Source organism: Mustela lutreola, chromosome 1 (genome assembly GCF_030435805.1).
Source record: "Mustela lutreola isolate mMusLut2 chromosome 1, mMusLut2.pri, whole genome shotgun sequence".
NCBI classification, from domain to species: Eukaryota; Metazoa; Chordata; class Mammalia; order Carnivora; family Mustelidae; genus Mustela; species Mustela lutreola.
In genome coordinates this window covers 234,362,731-234,368,934 of record NC_081290.1, presented here as the reverse complement: position 1 = coordinate 234,368,934, position 6,204 = coordinate 234,362,731, and the positions used below count along the sequence as shown (strand labels likewise).

Sequence of the window (6,204 nt, the reverse complement as noted above, 5' to 3'; positions counted from 1 at the left end):
ATTAGTTCTATTTCATTCTTTCCCCACAGGCTTTTAACCTCCTAGTGATGAGGGAGCAGGAGGTTGGCTGAAGACCAAGCAAAAGCTGGCGCCTTGCACCCCCTCTCCACCCGCTCCCCTCCATAATATGTGTAGCATTCCTCAGGCACCTCTGACTGCCATAAAACGATAAATAGTTAACTTGCAGAGATCACAATCCTGCAGGACAGGAATCTCCCTTGCTCTACAGATGTCCTAGAGATCACCAAACAGGGAAGTTACCTTATCAATAGCACAAATTTCCAGAGGCAAGTAACTTTCAGTTCCTCAAGCCCTAATGTCTCCCTCCCCATCATAAATGAATGTAATGATAGCAGGATCAGAACACCCCACCAAGAATCTCCCAACTATCTTGATGTTAATGCCTGACCTAAAGACGACATTGATCAGGCTATAAGGGCAAGGCCTCCCCCAGGCACCTTGTAGGCCCTCTTTAACATACGAAAGCTCCCCTTGAAACCTCCCTTCTCCTCACCTTCCCTCAACTGCAAGGTATATAACATGCCTACCCTCACAACCCAGGGCAGCAGCTCTTCCTGCCCATGGGTCCTGTCCCATGCTTTAATAAACCTCCATTTTGCACCAAAGATGTCTCAAGAATTCTTTCTTGGTCATCGGCTCCAGACCTCAGCCCACCGAACCTCACCTAGGTTCTAGAACTTCATCACTAGCACTCTCCAAATAAACTCTGCCCCCAAATATTTACCTCAGTGTTTGATTCAGAGGACCCAGCCTACAACACTGTCACCAACAAAGACAAGTACCTGTGACCTAAGGGGAAAAACTATTTGCATACACATCACAATAGATGACTATATTCTTTAATATAAAAGGCACTGCCACAAAATAATATAACTTTTTTAAAGAGCATACTTGACTGGCTTCTAAAAACAAACAAGAATGCCAATATTATTTCCTTTACAAGGTACAAATTGCATTTATCTGCAGTAGCAAAACTGAATATGAAAACCCAATTATAGACACAAATATAAGGACATTGGGAAACAAAATGTGCCACTCCTCCCAAAGAGGAGTCTGTATGTCTCCAACATATAGACTCTGTAATTGCAGGTGACAGAGGAATCAATTTTGCTTGATGCAATGGGAGAGGTCTCCTAGGGCAAGTCTCCTAGGGCATTAAACATAAATGGCTAATTCATATGCATAATGGGAATTCAGCTGAACACTGCTTGAATTAATTCATTTAAGGACTTTTATTCCTTCTGGGTAGTTTCCTGAGTTCTCTCCCCAGAGGCCTTTGTTATGCTAAAAGGGCAGCCCCTTAGAAGGACTAGAATCAGACAGTCCTGAATAACCTTGTGCCTAACAACTAGGACTGGGGTGGCTTCATCCTGCATTCATTTCCTTTTTAACCTTTAAGTATAAATGCAGTGGCCAACACCTTGGTAAGTACCTAAAAACCCTGTGATCTTATCAATCAATAACATTAAGATACATACCATTTTCCCCTGGCAAGCTATCATGATTTTCCTGTTTAATGCCTGCTTCAGTTTTAGAATATGCTTAGCATCTGAAGCTGTCCCAAGGACACCATCCAGACTACATTAACCATCGCTGCTCTACCTTTAACTTAAATAACATGACAAACAAGCTTATTTAACAACTTCCATATAAATAGTAAACTTCATTTAAACTCCATCCTTTAAGGACATTCTGTGTCTGTTCCTTAAATTGTATTCTTTACATTTTTGCAAAGCACAGAATTGGGTTGGGTAGGCCCTTCTGAGATGGAAACAACTTACTGGAAATGTTCCTGCACAGTGTTTTACTTACCTGCAGACTCTAAAAATGCTACAATTTAAGGTAAATATAATAGCCCTTCCAGAGAGGTATGTATTTTTTTTTTAAATATATCATCTCATTGAATTTTTTTTTAAATTTTATTTATTTATTTGACAGAAAGAGAGAGCATGCATATAAGCAGGGCTGTGGGAGAGGGAAAAGCAGGCTCCCCACTAAGCAGGGAGCCCAATGTGGGGCTGGGTCCCAGGACCCCTGGGATCATGACCTGAGCCGAAGGCAGATGCTTCCCACTGAAACACCCAGGAGCCCCAGTATATTATATATATATATATATATATATATATATATATATATATATATATAAAGTAGAGGTTGATAGTGAAGAATAAATAAGGTGCTCATTGAAAAAGTTATTACTCCATTTTTCTTGATTTATCAATAAATATTTTTTATTACAGATTTTTAAACTGTATTGAAGTTTTAATGGAGAATTTTATTCAACATGTGGTAAGCTGAATCAGGTATGTCAATTTGTTTATGCTAAACATGCAGTAATAATAAATAAAATACAAAGATAATAAAAAGACGCTTGTTATGCTCCTTAGATAGACAAATAGATAGAAAATACATGATAGATAGATAACAGATACATAGACGATGAGGATAGATAGATAGATGATAGACAGATAATGAGATGCCATGTAAAAACATATAATTGTGTTGAAGTTGAATCCACAGACCTATGTGGCTGCTGGTCTAGAAGCATATTGGTGATTGGCAACTCAGCACCTGCATGGGACTCAGCATGATAGTGTTCTGTATTTGACAAGGGACCAATATAAGTTACCCTGCTTGGTACATGAAGCTGTTAATCCATGTGGGGAGTGGAAGTAGGTGTTGTCACAGCCCAAGTCTACTCCCCATAACAAGCCAAGCCTTGAGATAGTTGGTGAGTGTTGGTGGGTGGGAATGGGAAAGGCAAAACTGTACTCAGCTCTCATTTGGAACAATATCCTTTTACCATTTTAAAAAGAACGGTTGACAAACAAGGAAGGAAGAGTCAACCACTACATCTAATCATGGAGCATAAACAAAATAAATCATTTAATGAACAAGGAAATTTTCACTCAAGTTGAGATTACAAGTAAAATTCTAAAACATATATGAAGACTAACACTGATAAAGAAACTACAATTTCAATACTCACTGATGAAAAGAGAAAAACTAAAACAATTTAAAAGGAGTTTTGAAGCAGGCATGCTTAAGATCCTCAAAACTTGAAGGCAGCATAATAACAATAAAATTAATGAAAAATTATGAGGGCATAGGTAGATATAAATTGAAAATAAAAATATAAATTGGAAAAGAAAAATAGAGTAATGAAATAAAACTCAATAGTAGAATACATTTCAGACCAGCCACAAATGAAAACAGAATTAGTAAATAAGAGAGTACTAGTGAAGAATGCATCAAAATGCAACAAAAACAAATAAGAGTTTGAAGTTATGAAGTAATCTAACTAGGAAGTTAGATTGAGAAGGTTCAACATGTTCCAGCTAGATAAATTGCCTAGTAGACAATGTTGAAAGTAATAATGGCAGAAGATATTCACAATTGAAAAAAAAATACATAACTTTTCAGATTTAAAATGTTACAAGCAGAGTAAGTTCATTATGATCTCCACCCCTTTATTGCATGTGGCACTGCAGTACATCAGTGATAATAAGAACAGCCTAAAGACAAGAGAAGAACATGCTAAGAAAAGGGAATGAGAGAACATGTGCCAGCAAGATATAGATGCACATGAGGAAGTCAGTTGAGGAGTGTCTACTGAAGGATTTCTTTACAGAAATGCATACATGGTTAAGGGGGCAAAAGAAGATGATGAGGCACTCAGGGGTCATGGTAGGAAAGGAGGATACAAAAAGAGAATGGCCGGCACAGACAGGATCGTATGGGCTTCTATAACAAAAATCTACAGTATTCCTCTATTGTCTCTGAATTTTATGTAAATTAATTGAAATTTTAACAGTATGTCAGTTATAATATTTACATTAAAATATTTACATTAAAAAGTGAAAGTATCAAGTTATCAAATTGGAAGAGACACATGTATAATTATCTTAATTGACAAATCAGTCCTTGTATAGAGCTTATACCTATTATAACTTGTATCTGTTATAAGATTCAATTTTGATATAAATTTGTTTTCCTTTTCTCTCGGCTTTTGTTTTCAGTTGGATATTGATGACTTCTTTCACTATCTTTTTCCATTTAGGCTTATACTTAAGAATTAATGTGCATATCACTTAGATTCACAAAGATCTCTATGACTGCAACTGGATAGTCAGGCGTCTGAGCCTCTCCCAAGCCTTTCATCTTGATTCCCTCATCTACCAGGCATGCACACCTTCAACACCTCTGAAACTGAAATCTCTACCTCCTACTTGATTGGGATCCCAGGGATGGCATGTGCCAACATTTGGGTCCCCATCCCTATTTGCTTCATGTACCTCGTTGCCATCCTGGGGAACTGTACCATTCTGATTTTCATAAAATCAAAGCCATCTCTGCATGAACCCATGTACTACTTTCTTTCCATGTTGGCTCTCTCTGACCTAGGACTGTCCCTCTCTTCTCTCCCTACCATTATTCTTGTTCAATGCTCCAGGAATTTCCCCCAATGCCTGCTTTGCCCAAGAGATTTTCATTCATGAATTCTCAGTTATAGAGTCATCAATTCTTCTCATCACGTCCTTTGATCACTTTATTGCCATTGCCACCCTCAGAGATACACCTCCATCCTAACCAGTGCCAGAGTCACCAAAATTGGACTTGCTTTTTCTTTGAAAAATGTTTTGTTGATCCTCCCTTGCCCTTTTACTCTAAAACATCTAAGATACTGTAAGAAGAACTTCCTTTCTCATTCCTACTGCCTCCATCAAGATGTCATGAAGCTGGCCTGCTCTGACAACAAGATCAATGTGATCTATGGCTTATTTGTAACTGTCATAGGCATCCTAGACTTCACATTTATTTTCATGTCCTACGTGCTGATACTGAAAGCTGTATTGAGCATAGCATCACAGAAGCAAAGGCTCAAGGTCCTCTACATCTGTGTTTCCCCCATCTGTGCTGAGCTCATTTTCTATGTTCCCATTATCTCCCTAGCTGTTATCTATCACTTTGCCAAACATAGGCTCCCAATCATTAAGATCCTCATGACTGCTGTTTTCCTGTTGGTACCACCATTGATGAACCCTATTGTATATGGCATGAAAAGCCAACAGATAAGAAATATAGTTTTAGGGAAGCTGTGTCAGAAATATAGCTGACAAGGATGCTTGACCACATTGAAAACTCAATAAGTACATGACACAGAACAAGCAGAACAAATCAGCAAGGAATCACACCATCTATTAATTGCTTTACAATATCATCTTTCAACACACTAAGATTGAAGAATCAGTGTTACAAATATTTTGGTTTAGGATTTTGGATTAGGGCTCATATATAAACATAAAATGTATTCTAATGTTCCATTTCATCCAGCTTGCTTTAACCAGCCTTATGATCATAGTATATGCTTGCCATTGTCATACTTAAAGTTATTCTATACATTTACTTGAGAATTAACAGTGTACATTTACATGGATATTGATCAGAAATGATAGAGGATTTCCTCTTCATTTAAAATAGCCCTCTTCAACTCATAGTTTTCACTTTTATGAAATATGCTTACACTCTCAGGAATGAAAATTGAAATGGGCAGGAATATGTACATGCATGAGACCAATAAAAGAAATAAATATACACATATGCAGAGTTTACAAAAACATAAGAGAATTTAAGTCATTTTTCCATTTCATTTATTTCAATATTTCCTTCTTGAGCATTAAAATATCACTGTCTGTGTTATGCAGGATAGAAAGTTTCCTGTCTTCCAGGAGTTCTACCTAATGCCATTAACTCATTACACTATATATGATTTGTCTCTCTCCCGTGGAAGAATATAAACCCTGATTAAGACTAATTTTCAAAAAAGGTAAAATTACAGCTCTCTCAAAGACATAAAATGAATATCTATTAGAGATCTAATTGAATTCATCATTTTTTGTAGTCTCAACACCCAGCATGGTGCCCAGAGTGAGGCTTGAACTCATGAACCTGAGATCATGACCTTAACTGAGATCAAGAGTCAGACACTTAACCAACTGAGCCACCCAGAAGCCACAGATTTAACTCACTTTTAATGAAAGAACCAGGCAAATGACACAACCAGTTCAAAGGAGACCCCATATAAAAGATACCTTTATAGACAGGAATATTGACATTAATTTGCAAATGAGTACAGTCTCTTCTACTTCATGGGACACATGCCTATTGACAGTCTATCAGATA

General features: G+C 37.3%; 1 pseudogene; it reads left to right on the top strand.

The window, feature by feature from the left end:
* Positions 1–4,205: 4,205 nt before the first annotated feature.
* Positions 4,206–5,138, top strand: LOC131821019 (olfactory receptor 51A4-like; annotated as a pseudogene).
* The last annotated feature ends 1,066 nt before the right edge of the window (positions 5,139–6,204 follow it).